General features: G+C 45.1%; 1 protein-coding gene across 5 annotated transcripts in view; it reads right to left on the reverse strand.

The window, feature by feature from the left end:
* The window catches only part of LOC126194679 (phenoloxidase-activating factor 2), a 319,898-nt gene that overhangs the window by 9,551 nt on the left and 285,094 nt on the right, over window positions 1-25,253 (reverse strand). The window lies entirely within an intron of this gene.

A 25,253-nucleotide genomic window follows, 5' to 3' on the forward strand; every position in this document is an offset into this window, starting at 1 on the left:
CATTCCTTCAACGTGTTATACCCAGGTATTTGTAGGAGTTGGCCTATTCCTACAGTGTCTTATTGATATACAGGATACTAAGTTTTTTCATTTTGAAAAGTGCACAATTTTCCATTTCTGAACATTCAAAGCAAGCTGCCAATCTGTGCACAACTTTGAAATCTTATCAAGATCAGACTGAATACTTTTGTAGCTCCTTTCAAACAGTATGTCACCATAGATAACTGTGCCATCTGCAGAAAGCCTGGTTTTGTTGTTAATATTGCCTGCAAGGTCATTAATACACACAACAAAAAGTCTTGCATCACCTCGGTTCTCAGAACTCCTGAAGATAGACATTGACTGTGGATATTGTATCACAGACACGGTCCCTTTAACTGTTCAGAAATGTCACTAAACCCACCCAAAGATGTAAACAATCATGCACGAACAGCACCTATTAGACGGAGGGGGTCCGACAGCCGATCAGTTCCAGTCATTCCACCAGGAAGGAGGTACATGGCTCGTGCTGTCTGTAGTTCAACCATGCCTAGACAGTCAATACTGTGGTACGATCATGTCCGCATTGTTACTTTGTGCCAGGAAGGGCTCTCGACAAGGGAAGTGTCCAGGCATCTCGGAGCGAACCAAATTGATGTTGTTCGGACATGGAGGAGATACAGAGAGATAGGAACTGTCAATGACATGCCCCGCTCAGGCCACCCAAGGGCTACTATTGCAGTGGATGACCGCTACCTATGGATTATGACTCGGAGGAACCCTAACAGCAACACCACCATGTTGAATAATGCTTTTCGAGCAGTCACAGGACTCAAACTGTGTACAATAAGGTTGCATGATGCGCAAATTTACTCCCGACATCCATGGTGAGGTCCATCTTTGCAACCACGATATCACGCAGCTCAGTACAGATGGGCCTAACAACATGTCGAATGGATCGCTCAGGATTGGCATCACGTTCTCTTCATCGATGTGCGTCACATATGCCTTCAAGCAGACAATTGTCGGAGACGTGTTTGGAGGCAACCCGGTCAGGCTGAACACCTTAGGCACACACTGTCCAGCGAGTGCAGCAAGATGGAGGTTCCCTGCTGTTTTGTAGTGGCATTATGTAGGGCCAACGTACACCTCTGGTGGTTATGGAAGGTGCCATAATGGCTGTACGATACGTGAATGTTATCCTCCGACCGATAGTGCAACCATATCAGCAGCATGTTGGCGAGGCATACGTCTTCATGGATGCCAATTTGGGCCCCCATTGTGGACATCTTGTGAATGACTTCCTTCAGGATAACGGCATTGCTCGACTAGAGTGTCCAGCATGTTCTCCGGACATGAACCCTATCGAACGTGCCTGGGATAGATTGAAAATGGCTGTTTATGGATAACGTGACTCACCAACCTTTCTGAGGGATATACGCTGAACTGCCACTGAGGAGTGGGACAATCTGGACCAACAATGGCTTGATCAACTTGTGGATAGTATGCCACGACGAATGCAGACATGCATTAATGCAAGAGGACATGCTACTGGGTATTACAGGTACCACCACTTATGAAGATCTCGCTGTATGGTGGTACAACATGCAATGGGTGGTTTTCATGAGCAATAAAAAGGGCAGAAATGATGTTTATGTTGATCTCTATTCCAGTTTTCTGTACAGGTGCCAGAACCCTCAGAACCGAGGTGATGCAAAACTTTTTCGATGTGCGTACAATGTGAACAGCAAGCATCCCTACACACTTCCGTGGTGCACACCCGTAGTTTCTTCTATATCCAACAATGACTTTCATCTAAGATAAATGCAGCATCCCCACAACCAATCAGTCAAGTCACAAATTTCACATGATACCCCATATGATCTTACTTTTGACAATAAACATAGATATGGTTCTTGAGTTGAATGCATTTCATAAATCAAGAAATACTACATCTACCTGACTGCATTGACCCAAACCTTTCAGTATGTCACGCGAAAAAAGTGTGATTTGCGTTTCACATGATCGATGTTTCCAGAATCCATGCCAGTTAGCATGGAGGAGGTCATTCTGTTCGAGATGTGTTCTTATGTTTGAGCTCAGAATATTTTTGAAGTTTCTACAACAAATAGATGTCAGGGATATTTGGCAGTAGTTTTGTGGACCTCTTCTACTACCCTTTTTGTAAACAAGCATGATCTGTGCTTTCTTCCAACTATTAGGGAAATTTGTGATGAAATTTCGTGATTCCAAACAATCATTTCAAGTTAAGCCCCGACATCCTTATCCATTTTAAATCTCATTTTTTTCTTTAGGATGCAAAAACAACTGAGGTCATAAGCATTCATATCATAACCTTAGAACACCAATAAGTAAAGCCAGGTATAGGTTGCTGCAACTCATTACAAGTTCTTTCAACTGTGAAAGAAGCCAGAACAGACATACCGTCACTGGGCCGCTGAACTTCATAGTTTGACACAACAGCGTTGTTTTCAGTGTAGCTGTGAACGGTACTATAGTGACACAATGATTCATTACGCAGTTATGTACAATGTACCAGACAGCAGATTTTGTGAACAAATTCTCAACCATCCTGATCCTACTTTGAACCAAGAGTTACAAATTATCAAACATCTGCACTTGTGTGATAGTGCTGTGGAAAACTTTGAGATAGCTCCTGTCTGTAGTGTAACACAAAGTGACAAACACGTATGGCTCTGCAACAGACCAATGCATGCAAACAGGCCACCACACTGTGAACAAAGTAAACAATAGTCCAAATTTGTATCTACCATGAAATTGTGTCCCTGCTGCTTTTCCACACATAACAAGACAAAATTGCTCTTTGTGGAACACAACTTGCTTTGCTTGCGGGAAACCAGGTCATGCACAGTGAGTGCTTGGAACAGAAAAAGAACTCTACCCACATTCAATCTCTTAAGTGCAGAGCACCTTCTTCTTCAGTGAATGTTAGTTTTTTTCTAAACCAGTTACTGTTACTAGTAATGTCAAGATTAAGGCTGTGCCTTCTTCACTCTGCCCGAGTGCTGTACAATGACAGTCAGACAAAATATTTTTGAATTTAGTCATTTCCAGATGTTCTATGCAACTTCAGCTAGACACTGGTGCTTCCGTTACATTGCTTAATAGTGCCATTTAAGAACAGTTGGGCTTGCCACAGTTGACAAAATCTTGTACACAACTTGTTGCATATAACAGTCATGACACTCCAGTGCTTTATATATGTAGTTTGCCTGCACATTCAAGTCTCACACCAGAACAGTGAAATTTACAGTTTTGCGTTCACAAGACTGTGAAAATATTTTTGGGTTAGATTATTTGATTCATTGGTCTTCACAATCAGGACAATGTACTTTCTGTTTCTGCTTTCAACCCAAAAGATGGTGTCACTCAACCGGCTTCTTCATTAGTCACCTTGCCAAAGCCTTCTGGAAGACTTTGTCTTTGTGTTGACTTTAATTCCACTCAGAATCCACAGACAATAACTGATACTAATCCGTTGCCTCACCCTGAGGAATTAACGGATAGGCTAGGTGCACGCCGCTATTTTTCAAAACTCGACTTACGTAATGCGTATTCGCAAATTCCGCTAGCGGAGGAGTCTCAGAATGGGTTTGTGATCGACACACATTTAGGGTTGTTCAAATTTTTGACCTTAACCTTTGGCAATGCTTCTGCACCTGCCATATTCCAACATTACTTAGGAAAGCTTACTGCAAAAGTTCAATTCAATTCAAATTACTTGGACGATATTAAGGTGTTACAACATGCACCAGAGGAACAAAATGGTAACCTTCAAACACTTTTTCACGTACTTTAAGCTGTAGGTTCGAAGTGTCGCCTAGACAAATGTGCCTTCTTTCAGTCTGAAATTCAATACTTCGCCCACGTTCTTAATAGCCAAGTTGTTCATCTCCTTCAGTCACATTTGTTGGCCGTAGTGGACCTCCTTGCCCCACGGAATGTGACAGAATTGCGGTCAGTTCTCAGGAAGTCGATATATTATATCCAGTTTATACCCAATACAGTCCACATCGCGGCTTCATTGCATCATTTGCATCAGAAGAATGCGCTTTCTGTTTGGACCAAAGAGTTTCAGTATCCATTCTGGAAATTAATAAACGCCTTGTTGAGCGACAGACACCTCATTCACGTCAATTCCCCTAAGTCTGTCATTTTGACAGTGGCCGCTTCTTTGCACGGAATCAGAGCTGTGCCCTCACACAGATTTGGTTCACAGGACAGGCGAATTGCTTTTACTTCGAAGTTACTGACCGAGACTCGATGTAACGATTCCTGAATGGAGAAGGAAACACTCACTATTATCTGTGGCACGATGAAGTTTCACCGTTATCTGTTTAGTCAGAAGTTTCACAGTTTTGTACAGTCGAACGGAGCAGCTCTGAATGATTTGTGCATACTGTCAAACGACAGATGAATAAACCGTGTGCCTCCCACACATGGGAGCAAGCACTGCCGCTCTTCCTCATAATGTACCACTCCCAGCTCCGTGACAGTCCGTCGCCAACGCATCATCTGCATACCTGTTGCCACAGCATGCTGCTGCAGTTGGTGCACCCACCATAGTACGGGCCACATCCCACGCTTTGTGCCTAATGATTGTAAACTTTTCAGTTTCTGGTTGCACCGGGCACAGTGAGAGAGATACAATTCTTATTCTTTAAAATGTGGGCACTTGCATTTATTTAATTCGAGGTCCTGCTGCCACCGTCAGAACCATATTGTGCTTATCAGTTGTGAGATTCTTCCGCAGATTTTCTGTCCCCAGATTTGCGTCCTACTAGGATCTTGTGGCTGGCACAGCCAGTGCAGTTGCCCCCAGGTGCCTCCTCCGGACTGCCTGCGGAACCGATAGAGACGGAACCGTTACCTTCGCCACCACTGCAGCTCAACTTTTGGGGTTTTTCCGACTGACGTTCCCCTCCGAGCACTGGAAGGGTGTCGAGGCACAGCCGGGGACTCGACGTCAGTTCCAGTTGCGGCTCCTGGCTCGTCACGTCACCCTAATTTCTGCCCCCCCCCCCCCCCCCTCCTCACCCCCCATTGTCACGATTCTTCCACACAACAATGGTGTGGCATTTGGCGGAGGGGGAGTGTGCAGACCTAAAGCATCAACTGCACACCGACTAGTGCAGTGCTGCGCGACAGCATCGAGAAGGCACTGACCCACGCACTGATGGAAAGAGCGAGGGATGCCACTCCTCCAGGAAGAGAGAGTTCGGCACCCCCTGGCAATGCTGATTTAACCAGCCACCAATTGCTAGTCAGTCCAGTTTGGTCACAGACTTTGAGAGCATCAGTTCTGAGTAATAGGAAGATGTTTATTGGCCTGCGTTCTGTGAGTAATAATAGAGAGAGAGTTCTTGTATGTAGGTGATGCAGGAAGCATAGGAATCAAGTTATGGTTCTCTTCTTTGTAAAATTAAAGTGTTGTATTAATCAGCATGTGATATATACAGATCATTCTGGATTCCTGCCACTGGCAATTCCAACTTCTCTGCTTCCTTGTTTGTGTCCGTGCTGAGTCCCACAGTAGCTGACACAACAGTATGTACAAAAGTGAAAGTGCTTACCTGCAAGAGAGGTGCTGAAACATCTGAATACGAACTTCATCCAGCCCTGGGGCAGAAGATCGGAACGAGATGAGAGCACGGTCAAGTTCCCTCAGAGTAAAGGTGGCATCGTAGCACGATTCTGAGAGGAGAAGGATATCACCTGAGCCGCCTCCACTCATTTCTGAGGAAGGAAGGCAGGGTGATAGTGGGGAAATGAACCTTGGTCCCAGAGAGCCAAAGAAGGTTGCCCCACAACAAAAGAGGGAGAGAAACTATTAAAAGAACTAATAATGGAAACCCAGCAAGCTCGTTTGTTATTCTGAAGAATGCGACGACACTGCACACGCATCGGTTTAAGGAATACAGTTTGCCATCACAGGATGATGTCATCGCAGCTTGCCTCGGCCCAAAGGGGAGCGAAACATGGTGCGGCACAGAAGAAGTGCAAGATATGGAACATTGTAAGGTGGTAAGGATAACATTAGTAAAGTACTCTACCTGGTTATCACAAGTGGGGAAATGTTCATCAAAGGTCATCAGGAAGGATTAAGCCTCCAGTCAGCCTCAGAAAGCTGCCAATTGGGTTTACACACAGATGGGGCAGGAGTCAGCAAACAGATAGCACACGGGAAATGGTTGCTCCAGAAGGTGTCAGAGAGAACACATCATCCAAGACAATGGGCAACCAGGGCAGGGCAGAATGAGATGTCCAAATGGGAATAGGTGTGCACAAAGTCTGAGAGGAAGACAGGTGCGCCAGTGTTAAGACAGATGAGGCAGAGCTGACTGAGAAAGTCAGCCGAGAGGGAACCTCTCTGACACGGTATCGAAGACCCCAAAGGGGACGGTAGGCATTAAAGTCACTGAGCAGCAAAAAGGGTTGAGAGGGCTGACCAATAAGCTGTAGTAAATCTCCTCTGGTGACAGCGAATGATGAAGAGATGTAGACATTACAAAGAGAAAATGAGAAACAATGAAGGAAAACGTGGACTGCAACATCTCTTAGCTGGGTGTTCAATGAGATGGTTTGGCTGCGGACATCATCCCAAACGAGCAGCACGACTCCACCACGAGACAGAATGTCATCCTCGGGGAGAAGGTCAGAGCATACTGGAAGGAAACGAGAGAGGTCAAAGTGGTTGCAAGGATGCATCTTCATTCCTTGGAGGCAGAAAAAAAACTAGAAACTGCAATTCCAAGAGCAGACACAATTCCTCCTCGTCGGAATGTAATGGGAAATGGGGAGGAGGAAACAAATTAAGGGCAACAAGTTTGCCAGCTGCCAAGTGCCAGCCTTTGAAGACTTACTGTTACGGGGCAGAGGGGCCGGAGGATCCTTTTCCGTGAAATCTACAGAGATGTTGGCATTCTCCAAGGGTCAGCCTGTGAACTCCACTGGAGAAAAACGGTGGGTGGTGTGCACCAGCAAAACAGAGTTCAGCCGGGTGAAGGTATCACGTGGCAACACTGTCGAAGATGTTCTCCGAGTTGGGGGAGGAAAGACCGTTTGCTTTTGCTTGATTTATTAGAGCCTTTACAATCTGCAGATGAAGATTCAGACGTTTGTCGGCTGGAGGGACATAAAAATTCTTTGCAGGAGTGTTCATTTTGTTCTTTCTGGCCTGCCGGTCGTGTAGCAGGTGATTTCGCTACCGGGAGGGTAGGATTTGGTGGCTCGTCGTACATCCGTAAGGTAAGAAGACGGGGATGCTACTGTGATACTTGCCGATTTCACAACTGCAGTACCAAATTGGAGACTGCGAGTCTGCACGACTGTGTCCTACGTGGAGTGAGGTGTAGCAAGAACAGTACTGTAAGTGCTGGATGGTAAACAGCAGGGCTTTTAACTGGTCAACAATTTGCAACTGGCAGGGTAACGTATTTTTTCCTTCACCTGGATCTCCTAGATGGCCTGCTCATTCAGATACACAGGACACTGGGGACAAGTCAGAACTCTGCAAGGTCGTGTCCTTTGTAGAGCAAGGTGTAGCAAGAATGGTGCTATAAGTACTGGATGATAAAATGCAGGGCTTTTAAGTAGCTAACAACTTGCAAGAGACAGGGTAAGGCACGTTTTCCTTCACCCAGAGCTCCTGGACAGCGCTGTCATTGAGATACACGGGACACTTACAGGATGAGGTGGCACAGTCACCATTACAACTGATAAACCAGGGAGAAGAAGGCACACGATCACCCTTATGACCATTTCTACCACAAGTAACACTTCTGGCCGTGTTTTGACAGGACACACAAGTGTGACACTGGTAGCAACATGCCAGGTTCAGAACCCTGATGACTTCGTGGCCTGCCTCTATCACTGGTGGAAGCACTACACAGTCAGATGTGAGAAAAAGAGGGCGTGTAGGCACTAACATTGCATCATTCTCTTTCATTACCCAACGGACCACAGTGACGCTCTGAATGTCGGATTTCCCCCTCGGCCAGACCGTCGAGCAGCCGAGTGTAAACACCGCCGTATGAAGAATTCGCTGTACGATTGGCCTTGATATGCACGGGATATCCGGGGAGGAGCAAAACTGTAAGCAGTTGTCGAGTTTGAAAATCCCAATCGGTCTCCGGAAGCAGAGTGCTGTTACGTGAGCGAGAACAGAACTTCGCAGGGCCTGCAATTGCGACAATATATTTCTGAATGACAAATGGATTAACTGTAGTGAAAGACTGACCCCCTTCAGTACATGACACCATGAGGACAGTCATTGAACTTTTAGCCTCATTCCATTTACACTTTCTACACATAGACTGAAATGTAGATAATTGCCAGTGTCTCTGATAGCACTCACAGAACATGCATCTTCTTGCATCAGGAAACCCTTTCAGTACTTTGAATATGCTCATTCTGACTGCTCACCCCCCCCCCCCCCACCCCCCCAACCCCCAAACCCCACCCCCCACCCCCCATCCCTCACCCAAGCTCCCCACCTTAGGTGATTTTTCACACCTCAGGTCACATCTCCCAAACTCCAAACAGAGGAACCCATGGGCAGATGGGAAGGTAACAGCTAAGGCTATCAAGCTTTCAGTTTGTCATGTGAGAAATGTATGAGTTGGGTTTCACATGATCAATGTTTTCAGAATCCATCCTTGCTAGCATGGAGGAGGTAATTCTGTTCACAATAGCTCATTATGCAGGAGCAGCATTTTCTAGGATTCTGGCAGAATCTTTAGCTAACATATGATGGTGTAAGTTTGAAATGTATGTGGGAGTAGTAAAACGTCATTAATGAAAATTTCATTAACAAAGTAGTTGACAACTTGTCTCAAGTATACTTTACAATGGAAACTTATATATGTAAAAGGTGATACATTTGCCACATAAAACTCATCATTTCATTCAATATCAGTTGTAATAAGCAGACAATATCGGTTGTAATAAACAGACGCGTTTCTCTTGGGCTATTCTCATGAGCAAAATGTCTATACCAATATACCAATAAAGACTCAACATCTCATAATTTATTTGGAAATAGAGAAAGGTGGTTAGAAAGAAAAACTTGGGAGATAACTATTTGTTTAACACTACACCTTACTATCGTATCATTCATTGCATTCATAATGACCAACTGATAAATTTTAAGAATTTTTAATTAAGTTAATTTGAATTAAGATTTATCATTCCAGATATAAGGATCTGTTACATGTATGAGAAAATGAATTTAATTTCAATGGATACATGTTATTTAAAGAAATGTAACAAAAAGTTATGGCGCCAACAAACTTGTTAATACATAATATTTTTACATAGACAGAAGTTATTTCAATTAACTGTCACATAATGGAAACATCTGATAATTTAATAATGAAATAATATTAAGTTTACTTTAAAATCATTTTATTGAAAAAATATTAAATAAGCAAAATTGCAGATTCTAGATCTTTCAAATCAAAATTTGAAATTAATATAAATAATATTCTTTTGTGACAGTAATATAGTGTATTCAAAAATGTATATTTTTGTGGAAATTATGATTAAATTAGAAAATTATTGTAGTTTAAAAGTGTATTTTTTAGCACTTTCTGGCATGCACAGACAGTCCATAAATAGGCAAAAAGTGTTCATCTGCAGTTCTGCTGTTATTCAGACTCAGTTGGTGTTCAGTACTTCAGTCATTATTCAAATTATTAGCAGTTCAGTTGTTTTAGATGTTATGTCATTCAGTCCCTCTCTTTTTGAAACTGAGCTTCATATAAATGTTTTCTCTCTTGTGTATTTCACTATACTGTTTTCAAAGAAGTACTCTGGATAACAATAAATATCAAGAATCCAACTGGTAAACAGTGTTTCAGTCAGAGCAATAATGAAACCTCTGCCCTTGACCATAGAGCCAGAGGTTAATACAAATCATCTACATGATGGCAAGGAGAGGTATGTACATTTCACTTAGTATTTATAATTATTTCTTCCCACTGTAAGTGTACAGTGCTGCACTGGATGGCAATTGTAATAGAAATCCCCTTACAATGATTCATGCTTAGTGTTATGGTTACTACACTCCTGGAAATGGAAAAAAGAACACATTGACACCGGTGTGTCAGACCCACCATACTTGCTCCGGACACTGCGAGAGGGCTGTACAAGCAATGATCACACGCACGGCACAGCGGACACACTAGGAACCGCGGTGTTGGCTGTCGAATGGCGCTAGCTGCGCAGCATTTGTGCACCGCCGCCGTCAGTGTCAGCCAGTTTGCCGTGGCATACGGAGCTCCATTGTAGTCTCTAACACTGGTAGCATGCCGCGACAGCGTGGACGTGAACCGTATGTGCAGTTGACGGACTTTGAGCGAGGGCGTATAGTGGGCATGTGGGAGGCCGGGTGGACGTACCGCCGAATTGCTCAACACGTGGGGCGTGAGGTCTCCACAGTACATCGATGTTGTCGCCAGTGGTCGGCGGAAGGTGCACGTGCCCATCGACCTGGGACCGGACCGCAGCGACGCACGGATGCACGCCAAGACCGTAGGATCCTACGCAGTGCCGTAGGGGACCGCACCGCCACTTCCCAGCAAATTAGGGACACTGTTGCTCCTGGGGTATCGGCGAGGACCATTCGCAACCGTCTCCATGAAGCTGGGCTACGGTCCCGCACACCGTTAGGCCGTCTTCCTCTCACGCCCCAACATCGTGCAGCCCGCCTCCAGTGGTGTCGCGACAGGCGTGAATGGAGGGACGAATGGAGACGTGTCGTCTTCAGCGATGAGAGTCGCTTCTGCCTTGGTGCCAATGATGGTCGTATGCGTGTTTGGCGCCGTGCAGGTGAGCACCACAATCAGGACTGCATACGACCGAGGCACACAGGGCCAACACCCGGCATCGTGGTGTGGGGAGCGATCTCCTACACTGGCCGTACACCACTGGTGATCGTCGAGGGGACACTGAATAGTGCACGGTACATCCAAACCGTCATCGAACCCATCGTTCTACCATTCCTAGACCGGCAAGGGAACTTGCTGTTCCAACAGGACAATGCACGTCCGCATGTATCCCGTGCCACCCAACGTGCTCTAGAAGGTGTAAGTCAACTACCCTGGCCAGCAAGATCTCCGGATCTGTCCCCCATTGAGCATGTTTGGGACTGGATGAAGCGTCGTCTCACGCGGTCTGCACGTCCAGCACGAACGCTGGTCCAACTGAGGTGCCAGGTGGAAATGGCATGGCAAGCCGTTCCACAGGACTACATCCAGCATCTCTACGATCGTCTCCATGGGAGAATAGCAGCCTGCATTGCTGCGAAAGGTGGATATACACTGTACTAGTGCCGACATTGTGCATGCTCTGTTGCCTGTGTCTATGTGCCTGTGGTTCTGTCAGTGTGATCATGTGATGTATCTGACCCCAGGAATGTGTCAATAAAGTTTCCCCTTCCTGGGACAATGAATACACGGTGTTCTTATTTCAATTTCCAGGAGTGTATTATTTGGATACATGACTAGATGTAGGTGTTGTCTGGTATGAAATATGACGACTCATGCAGCTAATCTTGGGAGAATAGTTATAATTGCAGTTGTTCATCTGGAATTAGACATTATAATTTGGTTGCATGTAACTCAGAAAGAAATAGTATTGCCACCACCACCACCACCACCACCACCACCACCACCACCACCACCACTTCCTTTAAAGGATTAGGCTGTTGCCCGTTCTGAACTCACAAACAAAGTCATCCCCATCTTTTTTGTGGTCTACCAGTATCTCTTTTTCCATTCAGCTTTTAGTTCAGGATCTCATGTGGAAGTTTGTAATTTGGCATTCTCATGAGGTATCATCTCTAGTCTTCATAATATTTTTGAAGTTTTCTTTCATAGGTTCTTTTTTTTTACGACAGAGAGCTTGGAATTAGTGTATTTTCTTTTAAATATCAGAGTCAAAAATTCCTGCCTAAATAAGAGATCTGAGACACTTTATCTAAAACTGAATTATCCACAACAATTTTGATCTGACTAGATATTTTTCTTGGAATGTCATTTTTTTTCATTTTATTACTACAAATTTTGAAGTTGTACTTCTTGTGAATTTTGTTCAGCTGGTATATTGCTCTTTGGAGGCATTCCTCATTCATTATCTTAGTTCCTTTGTTTATTTTACACATTTCCATTTGCAAAGGATGATGTCAATGTAAATATTAAAAAGATATCAATATAATAGAGGGAAACATTCCACGTGGGAAAAATATATCTAAAAACAAAGATGATGTGACTTACCGAACGAAAGTGCTGGCAGGTCGATAACACACAAACATACACACGAAATTCAAGCTTTCGCAACAAACTGTTGCCTCATCAGGAAAGAGGGAAGGAGAGGGAAAGACGAAAGGATGTGGGTTTTAAGGGAGAGGGTAAGGAGTCATTCCAATCCCGGGAGCGGAAAGACTTACCTTAGGGGGAAAAAAGGACAGGTATACACTCGCACACACACACATATCCATCCACACATATACAGACACAAGCAGACATGTCTTTAAATATCTCTGCTTGTGTCTGTATATGTGTGGATGGATATGTGTGTGTGTGCGAGTGTATACCTGTCCTTTTTTCCCCCTAAGGTAAGTCTTTCCGCTCCCGGGATTGGAATGACTCCTTACACTCTCCCTTAAAACCCACATCCTTTCGTCTTTCCCTCTCCTTCCCTCTTTCCTGATGAGGCAACAGTTTGTTGCGAAAGCTTGAATTTTGTGTGTGTGTTTGTGTTTGTTTGTGTGTCTATCGACCTGCCAGCGCTTTCATTCGGTAAGTCACATCATCTTTGTTTTTAAATATTAAAAAGGATAGATGATAGTCTACACACTTGTCTAATTCTCTGGTTAATAATTATTTCTTCTAATCATGCATTTAGTTTTGTAAAGAAACCTCATCTATTAGGTGGCAAGGATATCCACATTCAGAAATAATCTTCCATAGGCTATCACGGCTCACATGGTCCAAAGTCTTCAAGGTCAATAAAGGCTGATCAGTTTCCATATTAAATTCTCTGTATTTTTCTATAATGTTTGTAATTAAAAATGCATTGTCTATGCATGAACAACCTGATCTAAATCTACTTTGTTCTTCAGGAATAATAGCTTCTGTGATATTCTTCATGTGGTTGTGGTAATCTTTGAGTACAGTTTGTAGCCAGTGTTTACAAGACTGGCACCATTATAGTTTCTACAGTCATTAAGTTTCCCTTTCTTGAAAAGAGAGATTACTTCTGATGTATTACTTGGGTATGGGATCTTGCAGTTCATCCAACATTTATTTATTAATTAATTAATTGTAAAGGTCTTATATACTGGTAACCCTCCATATTTAATTAGTTCCGCATTTATTCCATCTGTTCCAGTAGCTTTTCTGTTCTTCATGCCTTTCAAAGCCTCTTTTAGTTCCACCATGGTAACTAATCTACTATTTCATTATACATACTTTCTCCAGTGTCATCTTTGGCGTTCTGTGTACTTCACATTGTGCATTGGTTACAATGTTCAGTGAGGCAGTGTCTTTTTCTTCCTTGTTCAGCACTTTCATGACATTTTATGCCCATTGCTGTCTACTGTGTATGTCATGTTCTAAGACACTTATGAACAAGTCCCAGGAATCTTGGCATGCCATGCACACGATTTGTTTCACAATATCTCTTTTTATTTTGTATGTTTCCCAATTCTCTGATGTTTTTGTCTGTAGAGACTTCAAATAAGCTATTTGTTTTTCCTCTATACACATATATATGGGAAAGAAGTAATAGTTACAAATGGCTGTGCGCTTTACACATTAATTATTTTATGCACACTCAAGTTTCTACTAGATTTGGCCTGTCAGCATTTCTGTATTGTTTTCTTTTTTTGACTCAAAGTGCAACAACCTCTATTTTCTCAGTATTTTCTGACTTTCTGTTGTTAAACCATTGTGATTCTCTTCCATCTTTTATTCAGCTATTTGACACATACTTCTTCAGAATGCTATTTACAATCACTTTGAACTCTGTGCATAATCCCTCTACATCCATCATACTGGAACTAAATGATCTCCCTTCTCTACCATGAAAACTTTCCTAGTCTTCTTGATGGATTTATTAACTTTAGTAAGCATCATGGCAATAATGCCATTGTGTTCTCCAACCCTCACCTCAATACTGACACTGTCAAGACCAGGCCTTTATGTAGCTATAAAGTTTAGAATTATTTCCACTGCATGTGGGTTGTTGAACTAGTGGCTCAAGACAGGTATTGTAGAAAGTGCTCCATATAACTTTTCAATGAAACCGAGCTGTTTCAGGCTATACCTGGTAGGTTAAAGTGGCATCCGTCCAATTAACATTTCATGCTCAGCGTATTTCCATGCTACTGAGCATGCACTTTCTTTGAATGTTGCCGCAAAATTGGGTGGCTAGTAAAAACATCCAATTACTAAGTTGTCAAGGTCAGTTACTTATGCCCAGATACCTTTGCAGTTAGACTCAATTTTTACCTCGATAGACAATATTTTTGTCAATTGGAATAAATAGTCTCCCTCCTGTTATGATTCAGTATGATTATAACCATCTCCAGTTTCCATGATATTGCTTGATTCATCATCTGCAAGTGTTTAAGTGATTCTAGCCACATGTCTGCACTATAAAAATATTAGAAATTAAAATAAATAATTGCGAGAAATGAAATTCTGGTTCACTTCACCATCATGCATACCTCATTCACCCTAACAGCAGCTAGTGTCATTTCTTAATCTGAAGTGCCAAGACAGGAAATACGTTTGCTTCAGTTTTAGGTCATTTTCAGTGTGTTTCGACAACTGAAATTTAGCATATGGATTTTAAATGACATTATGCATGAATAACAAAAGAATTACAGCAGATTTCGACAGTCAGGCCATTCCCTTGTAAGAGACAACTGGACTATTTGTTGAGAAAATTTTGTAATCGACCTTGGCTTTCTTTTTAAGAATCTTCATTAGTCAAGATAATATGTAACAAAATTGGATACGTAATTTATTTTGTAGCAAATCAGCATTTGTGGTTCACAGTTCTACCAAAGAATGCATCACCCCTGAACTTTATTGTATATCAACGCAAGTGGGCTTGCATTTTTGAAAATTTACAGAAGCTTCCATTGTCCTTTGTATAATCTAGCAATTTGTAGCAAAACTAACATATAGTGTTACAACTAGTCTTGTCTTAAAGAGTAGCAGATCTATATATTCTCTGCATTCTCTGTAAATTAACTCTGTTTTTGAGTTTGCTGACAACTACAATTACACTCAAAATGTTTTAGGAAACTAGCAGTTTTTACCACAGGTTTTTGTGTGCCTTAATAAAATCTCATTTTGTGTATGCTTCATATCTTCTAGGAAATTACCCACTTTTTAGCTCAACAGATTAAAAGACAATCAGCAGGTTTAATTTAAAGTTATTTGTTCACTGCCCTGTAATACATTGCACCACCCAAAATGCAGTCCCACTGTGATGGTTGATATTCACAAGCAGCTGGAAATCACCCTGACTACTGTCAAATGATTGGCAGATGCTGCTAACTGGTGTGTCGGAAGAGCTCGCGGGATTCGTGTACCTGTGATACCTGTACCAGAGATACCCCAAGTACTATCTGTCCGGTGGATCCCGTCTCCTCTGCAGAAAGTACAGGATCTGTCATTACTCATCCACTTGACTGCGGGTGGTGTTTCAATGGTAGATCTAGGCTTCCTGTAAAGGGTGGACCTGGACCATAAAGGACTAATGGTGTTGTACCAATCCCTCAACCAACATGCCTGAAGTGCTGCCTTTTGCTGAAACTGAAATTGTAGGTCTCACTTCATCTGTTTTGGAGAAACCTGTTTTGTCCAGAGTCAGGAGGAGGCAAACACTAAAGGGTAGGGGTCTATTAATCATCATCAGTTCAAAGATATGGCAAATGTTGGTACCTCTTAGGGAAATGGCAGCAAGGGACAGGAAAAGCCACCAGGTGCACTCAGTGTGTATGCCTGGGAGCCTCATCAACACGTTGAAGAGGCTATTCCAGCAGCCACTGAGGGATCAGGGTGCAACCAAATGCAGATTGCGGCACATGTCGGAACAAATGATGCCCGTCATCTGGGCTCCAAAGTCATTCTTGGGTCATTCCAGCGACTTGCAGAGAAGGTTGAAAAGACCAACCTTCTGCATGGAGTTTCAACTAATTTACAGCATTGTTCCCAGAACTGATCATGGCCCTTTTGTTCTGAGTGAAAGGACTGAACCAGAGCCTTCAAAAGTTCTGTGAAAAGCTAATAAATGGGTCAGATGTGCTCTGCACACAAGGGTTGTTTACATCAAGGGACTTTCCATCCAATCCATATAACGACAGCTGTAGGAAACCCAGAAGTATCAATGTAAGATCGAAAGAAATTTCTCCTACAGATGAGAGTAATAAAATATTAATGGTAGACTGCTGAAGCATTCGCACAATAAAGTGCCAGAGTTTAAAGTGCTCGTGAAAAGCAGTGAAGCTCTCAAAACACTAGGTACAGAAAGCTGGTTGAAACCTGAAATTGATAGCAGTGAGATTTTATCAGAAAAATTAAAATGTAAATCAAAAAGATAGGCAAATGGGAAACGGAGGTGGTGTATTTGTTCCAGTAGGCAAGAGACTCACATCCACTGAGTTAGAAATTGAAGCTGCATCTGAGACTGTTTGGGCAATACTCAGTATTAGTGGTGGGCATAGAATGATAATTGGATCCTTCTATCGTTCAACAGACTCATCTTGTGATGTAACCAAAAACTTTAGAGAAAACTTTTGTTCACTTGAACATAAGTTCCCCAATCACACTGTAATCATCGGTGGGCATCGTAAGACATCCTGTTAAACTTTACTCAGTGACTTCTGTGAAGACTATGTACTACAGATAGCTAGGAAACTCACTCGTGATGGAAATATACTGGATCTAATGGCAGGAAAGAGACCTCCCATCTTTGAGGATGTTCACAACGTATCAGTGGCCATGGCACAGTTGTGGCAAAAATGGTTACCGAAGTACAAAGGACAGCTAAAATAAGCAGAAAGATATATATGTTCAGTAAACTATATAAAAGATAAGTAGTGTCATATCTCAATGAGGAACAAGAAACTTTCAGCACAGGCCAGGAGCATGTAGAGGAACTCAGGCTCAACTTTAAAAGGTTACCTGACCATGCACTGGATACATATGTACCCAGTAGAACAGTTCATAATGGGAGGAAACCTCTATGGCATACAGTCACTGCAAAGAAACCTCTACAGAAACATGGATTACTGCACAGTAGGTGTAAAATAAAGTGTGGGGCTATGAATGAAATGCATGTGTCTGTCAAGAGAGCAATGTGTGATGCCTTCAATGACTGCCACAGCAGAATATTGTCAAGTGATCTTTCACAGAACCCAAAGAAATTCTGATCATGTTTAAAGGCTGTTTGTGCTACCAAAGTTAGTGTCCAATCCCTAGCAAATGACACAGGAACTGAAATTGAAGATAGCAAAAGTTGAAAGGCTTAATTCCATTTTCAAATGTTCCTTTACAAAGGAAAATAAAGGAGAAGTGACCCAATTTAATTTCCGTACCACTGAACAGATGAATGAAATGAGTATTAGTGTCAGTGGTTTTGAGAAACAGCTGAAATCATTAACACTGAACAAAGCTGCAGATCATTAAAACTCAACAAACCTCCAGGGCCAGATGGAGTCCCTGTCGGATTCTATATTGAACTGGCAGCTTAGTTAGCCTCTCTTCTAACAAAAAGCACAGGTCACACCAATCTACAAGAAAGGTAGTAGAAGTGGTCCACGAAACTACTGTCCAATATTCTTGACATCGATTTGTTGTAGAAACTTAGAACACATTCTGAGTTCAAGCATAATGAGATATCTTGAGCAGAATGACATCTTCCATGCCCACCAGCATGGATTTCGAAAACACTGATCATGTGAAACACAACTTGCGTTTTTCTCATATGACATAGTGAAAGCTTTAGATAAAGGCAATCACGTAGATGCAGTGTTTCTTGACTTCCAAAAAGCATTTGACTCAGTATCACACCTATACTTATTGTCAAAAGTATGATCATATGGTGTACCAAGTGATATTTGTGACTTGACTGAACTTTTTGCTAGGGAGGACACATCATATTATATGGGATGAAGAGCCATCGTCAGATGTATAAGTAACTTGAAGTGTGCCCAAGGAAGTGTGTTGGGACACTTGCTGTTCATGTTGTATATTATTGACCTTACAGATAATATTAATAGTAAAATCAGGCTTTTTGAAGATGATGCAGTTAACTATAACAAAGTACAATCTGAAAGAAGCTGCATAAATATTCTGTGAGATTTTGATATGATTTCAAAATGGTGCAGAGACTGGCAACTTGCTCTAAATGTTCAGACATGTAAAACTTTGCACTTCACAAAATTTGAAAACGTAGCATCCTATGACTATAATATCAATGAGTCACTTCTGGAATTGGCCAACTCATACAAATACATGGATGTAACACTTTGTAGGGATATGAAATGGAATGGAATGACCTTTAGCTCCAGTCATGGGTAAAGCTGGTGGAAGACTTTGGTTTATTGGTAGAATACTGGGGAACTGCAATCAGTCTACAAAGGTGATTACTTACAAATTACTCATGTGCCCAGCTCCAGAACATTGGTCGAGTGTTTTTTTTTTTTTTTTTTTTTTTTTTTTTTTTTTTTTTTTTTGTGGTTTTCGGGCGCACAACTTCAATGGTCATTAGCGCCCTGACTACTCTAAGAATGCACCGCGAGGCACAAGTTGACAACAACAACTAAAAGGGAAAACACAATAAAAGACAGACTGACAGGCATAGGATTAAAAAACATCATCAAATGTCCTTAGCGAGGTTTGTCAAATTGATAAAACAAAGAACACGAGCAGCTGCTCGTGGGTCATCCGCTAAAATGGCATCTAAAGTAGTAGGCAGGTTAAGATCGAGGCGCAGTGTTTTAAGATCGGGACAGGACATTAAAATGTGACGAACCGTCAGCAAGTGCCCACATGGGCAGAACGGCGCCGGCGCAGCCGTCAGCAGATGGCGATGGCTGAACCGGCAGTGTCCAATTCTTAACCTTGCTAAAACGACCTCCTCCCGCCGAGAAGGGCGTGAGGAGGACGTCCAAGCCACGGGAAGAGGTTTTAAGGCCCGAAGCTTGTTGTCGGTAAGTGCAGCCCAATCGGCATGCCACAGCGACACAACGCGCCGACAAATGACCCTGCTAAAATCGGACGAAGGGACACAACAAGAAGCTGTCCGAGGCTGGAGGACCGCAGCCTTGGCCGCGGCATCTGCAGCTTCGTTCCCAGGGATACCGACATGGCCAGGAACCCACATAAAGCTAACCGGCGTACCGACGTCCACCAGCTGCTGAAGAGAGCGTTGGATCCGGTGTACGAAAGGGTGAACCGGGTACGGATCACTGAGGCTCTGGATGGCGCTCAGGGAATCTGAGCAGATGACATAAGCAGAATGTCGGTGGCGGCAGATGTACAGAACAGCCTGGTAGAGGGCAAAGAGCTCAGCTGTGAAGACCGAACAATGGCCATGGAGCCGGTATTGGAAACTTTGTGCCCCGACAATAAAGGAACACCCGACCCCGTCATTGGTCTTAGAGCCATCTGTATAAATGAAAGTCATGTTGTTGAACTTCGAACGAAGTTCCAAAAAACGGGAGTGGTAGACCGAACCGGGGGTGACCTCTTTTGGGAGCGAGCTGAGGTCGAGGTGAACGCGGACCTGAGCCTGGAGCCAAGGTGGCGTGCGGCTCTCGCCCACTCGAAAGGTTGCAGGGAGTGAAAAATGAAGGTGTTGAAGGAGGCGACGAAAGCGAACTCCAGGGGGTAGCAAGGCAGAGACATATAACCCGTATTGAAGGTCAAGAGAGTCGTCAAAAAAGGAACGATAAGACGGATGGTCGGGCATTGAAAGTAGCCGACAGGCATACCGACAAAGCAGTATATCGCGCCGGTAGGTGAGTGGCAATTCGCCAGCGTCAGCATGAAGACTCTCTACGGGACTGGTATAAAATGCTCCGATCGCAAGTCGTAAACCCCGATGTTGTATGGAGTTGAGGCGGCGTAAGATGGATGGCCGTGCAGAGGAGTATACGAAGCTCCCATAATCCAGCTTGGAGCGGACGATCGACCGATATAGACGAAGTAGGACGGTTCGATCCGCTCCCCACGACATACCACTGAGAACACGGAGGACATTTAAAGAACGGGTACAACGGGCGGCCAAATATGACACATGTGGAGACCAGATAAGTTTCCTGTCAAAGGTAAGGCCTAAAAATTTGATTGTCTCCACGAGTGGGAGAGCAACGGGACCGAGTCGTAAGGACGGTGGGAGAAACTCTTTGTAGCGCCAGAAGTTAATACAGACCGTCTTCTCGGCAGAAAAACGGAAGCCATTGGCGACACTCCAGGAGTAAAGACGGTCAAGAGAACGCTGAAGACAGCGCTCCAAGACACGTGGACACTGCGCGCTGCAATAGATGGTAAAATCGTCCACGAAAAGGGAGCCTGATACATCAGCTGGGAGGCAATCCATTATTGGATTTATCGCGATGGCGAAGAGAGCGACGCTCAAAACTGAGCCCTGTGGCACCCCATTCTCCTGGCGAAAGGTGTCGGACAGGACAGAACCCACACGTACCCGAAACTGTCGATCCATTAAAAAGGAACGAATAAAAAGAGGGAGGCGACCGCGAAATCCCCACGTATGCATGGTGCGGAGAATGCCCGCCCTCCAACAGGTGTCGTAAGCCTTCTCCAAATCAAAGAACACAGCCGCGGTCGGGCGCTTCCGCAAGAAGTTATTCATGATGAAGGTCGACAAGGTAACCAGATGGTCGACAGCAGAGCGGCGCCTTCGAAATCCACATTGTACATTGGTAAGTAGGCGTCGAGACTCGAGCAGCCAAACCAATCGAGAGTTAACCATTCGCTCCATCACTTTACAGACACAGCTGGTAAGCGAGATAGGTCGATAACTGGAAGGCAAGTGCTTGTCCTTCCCCGGCTTAGGAATCGGGACAACAATAGACTCGCGCCAGCATGCGCGAACATGTCCCTCAATCCAGATGCGATTGTATGTACGAAGAAGAAAACCTTTACCCGCAGGAGAAAGGTTCTTCAGCATCTGAATATGAATAGAATCAGGCCCTGGAGCGGAGGACCGTGATCGGCCAAGTGCGGTTTCGAGTTCCCGCATGGTGAATGGGGCATTATAACTTTCACAATTCGAGGAGCGGAAGTCACGTGGCCTAGCCTCCTCGGCCTGTTTGCGGGGGAGGAAGGCAGGGTGGTAATGAGAGGAGCTCGAAACCTCGGCGAAAAAGCGGCCGAAGGCATTGGAGACAGCCTCAGGGGCCACAAGGACTTCATTCGCGACCTTCAAGCCAGAAATTGGGGAGTGGACCTTAGTGCCAGATAGCCGGCGCAGGCTACCCCAGACAACAGAAGAAGGAGTAGAACTGTTGAAGGTGCTGGTGAAACAGCCCAGCTGGCTTTCTTGCTTTCTTTAATAATACGACGACACTGAGCACGTAATCGTTTATAATTAATACAATTCGCCACTGTAGGGTGGCGTTGAAAGGTGCGTAAAGCACGTTGACGAGCACGTATAGCGTCCCTACATGCTGCGGTCCACCAGGGGACCGGTACGCGACGTGGAGAAGAGGTAGGGTGAGGGATGGAATATTCAGCAGCAGCGAGAATGACTTCCGTGAGGTGTGCGACCTGACGATCGCAGCTTGTGAAGGTTTGATCCTGAAAGGTCGCCCTGGAAGAGAAGAGCCCCCAGTCTGCCTTGGAGATGGTCCAACGAGAGGAGCACGGAGAGGGAGTATGCTGCAGGAGATGGATAATACACGGGAAGTGGTCGCTCGAATATGTATCAGCAAGGGCATACCACTCAAACCGGCGTGCAAGTTGGGGAGTACATATAGAGAGGTCTAAATGGGAATAGGTATGAGATGTGTCCGAAAGAAAAGTAGGGGCGCCAGTATTGAGGCAGACAAGATTGAGCTGGTTGAAAAGGTCTGCTAAAAAGGAGCCCCTCGGGCAGGATGCTGGAGAGCCCCAAAGAGGATGGTGGGCATTGAAGTCTCCAGTTAACAAAAATGGTGCAGGTAGCTGAGCAACAAGTTGCGTCATGTCTGCCCTGGTAACGGCAGATGACGATGGAGCGTAAACGGTACAAAAGGAAAACGTAAAAGTGGGGAGAGTAATGCGGATGGCAACTGCCTGCAGGCCGGTGTGCAACGTGATGGGATCGTAGTAAATATCATCCCGGACCAGCAACATAACCCCTCCATGAGCTGGGATACCTACCACAGGGGGTAGGTCAAAACGCACAGAGGTGTAGTGTGCCAAGGCAATTTGATCGCATGGGCGTAGCTTCGTTTCCTGGAGGGCTACGACGAGCGGACGATGCGAGCGGAGCAGCAACTTCAAGTCCTCTCGGTTGGAGCGAACGCTGCGAATATTCCAGGTAATAAGTGCCATCGTAAGAAAAGGAAGATGAGAGAAGGGGTCACCTCGAAGGCCGCTTAGGGCCTGGCTTCGAGCGAGCACTGCCGCCGCTAGCAGGAGGCGGACAGTCATCGTCCATGGGGTCTATAGGGTCATCGGCCATCTCAGGAGGATGGCCGGGAGGGGGAGCTTCCTCCGCCGGTGAACGGCCAGATGTTCGGCTACCAGCGGTGCGGCCAGGCGAAACGGATGACGGCCTGGGGCGGCAACCGCTGGGTGGCGCAGGAGAAGAAAGGCGCCGCGGCGGAGAAGGAGAACTGTGCTTCCTATTAGACTTCTTGGAAGGTCGTTTGGTGGAAGTACCGGTCGAAGGCTGGGAGGTCGAGGGACGGAGGAAGTCTGCACGGGATGGTTCCTTCTTGAAGGCCCGTGCATCTGACTTCGGGGTCTTCGACTGAGCAGAGGCTGAGGAAGTGGCTGGTGTCTGTGGGGTGATGGGAGGAAGAGGAGACGTCGACCGCGCGACCTTAGCACTGGCCGAACGGACGACCGTGGTGCTGAAGGTCAGATCGCATGTCTGGGTTGCTACCTCCCGGGTAGTCCGAGGCGAGGCGAGGACAGTGCTGTATTTCCCCGCTGGGAGCAGCGTGGGCTTCCTACTAGCCAATAGCTTGCGAGCAGCCGAGGTGGACACTTTCTCTTTGACTCGAATTTCCTGGATACAGCGTTCTTCCTTATAGACAGGACAGTCGCGGGAGGATGCGGCATGGTCACCCTGACAGTTCACACAACGAGGAGACGGAGGTGGACAGTCACCCTCATGGGCATCCCTGCCACAAGTGACACATTTAGCTGCATTGGAACAAGACTGTCGAGTGTGATTGAAACGCTGACACTGGTAGCAGCGCGTAGGTGTCGGGACATAGGGGCGAACAGAAATAACCTCGTAGCCCGCCTTGATGCGCGATGGCAGCTTAACACTATCGAAGGTTAAGAAAAGTGTCCGGGTCGGTACAAGGTCATTGTTGACCTTTTTCATGACCCGATGGACAGCCGTCACGCCCTGCTCAGCGAGGAAAGATTGAAGCTCCTCGTCAGTCAATCCGTCGAGAGAGCTACTATAGACTACACCACGAGATGAATTCAAAGTGCGGTGGGCCTCCACCCGGACAGGGAACGTGTACAAGAGTGTGGCCCGAAGCAGTTTTTGTGCCTGAAAGGCACTCTCAGTTTCTAGTAATAAGGTACCGTTACGCAACCTGGTACAAGATTTGACAGATCCGGCTATGGCATCTACGCCCTTCTGGATAACGAAAGGGTTGACAGAGGAAAAATCCTTTCCGTCCTCAGATCGAGAAACTACGAGGAACTGTGGGGCAGGCGGTAGTATTTTTGTCACTGTTGGCTGGTCACGTTTCCGTTTGTGGGTCGAAGTCGAAAGCGATGGAGTAGAATCCATTGCGGAGGAATCCCCCATGATTGCCAGCGTCTCCGATGGCGCACTCCTTCCTTGTGGGGACCCTCTCAGAGGGCACTCCCGCCTTAGGTGAATGTTTACACCTCAGGTCACACCTCCCGAGAAACAGACGGAGGGACCAATCGGCATGGTCAGAAGGTATCAGCTCAGGCAATCACCCCTCCCCGGGCCTGGCCTTTACCAGGGGGTACGCGCGTGCCTTACATGTCTACCCAGGGCGGGGACTTACGCGTTACCCCGTCACCGGCTACGCGTGCGAACGCGTGGGTCGGCCTTCAGACACGCACAGGGAGGAAGGAAGAAGAGGAAAAAGAAGAGAGAGGGAGAAAGAGGACAGACTGTCTCAAACGCCGAGGCGGAGACCAGAGAAGGCAAGGAGAAGAAGGCAATGAGAAAGCAAGGAGAAGGAGGCAAGGAGAAGGCAAGGAGAAGAAGGCAATGAGAAGGCAAGGAGAAAAAGGCAATGAGAAGGCAAGGAGGAGTCAAGGGAAAGAGTAAGGAAGACAGTGAAGTGGAGAAGAGCAAAGAAAGGAACCAACAAAAGGAAGGAAGAAACGAGAAGTGAAAAACCAAAAAGACCACGATTATAGGTCGTGAAACCGTCCGTCTCCGGACGCAGGCGCTAACTACCCCCGTGAGGGGGATGGACTCCTTTTAGTCGCCTCTTACGACAGGCAGGAATACCTCGGGCCTATTCTAATCCCCGGACCCGCAGGGGGGGGTCGAGTGTGTGGGACCCGTACCAAATAGGACTAATAGGGGATATTGAATGTATACAGAGAAGGGCAGTACTATTGGTCAAAGGTTGGTTTGATGCATGGGAGTGAGTTGCAGAGATACTGAAGGAATTGAACTGGAAGACTTGTTACAATAGACATAAACTACCCCAAGAAAGTCTATTAACAAAGTTTCAAGAACCGTCTTCAAATGATGACTCTAGGAATATATTAGAACTCCCTACATGTCACTCACATAGGGATCGTGAAAATAAGATTAGAATAATTACTACACACACACAGCGGCATGCAAACAACCATTCTTCCTGCACTCCTCATGTGAGTGGAACAGGAAGAAACCTTAATAACTGGTACAATGGGACATACCCTCTGCCGTATGCCTCATAGTGGTTTACAGAATATAGATGTAGATGTAGAAAACATATATCTAAAAAACCCTCTATACCAGTAATAGCTACAGTGTGGATGCTT

Source organism: Schistocerca nitens, chromosome 7 (assembly GCF_023898315.1).
Source record: "Schistocerca nitens isolate TAMUIC-IGC-003100 chromosome 7, iqSchNite1.1, whole genome shotgun sequence".
Classification (NCBI taxonomy): Eukaryota; Metazoa; Arthropoda; class Insecta; order Orthoptera; family Acrididae; genus Schistocerca; species Schistocerca nitens.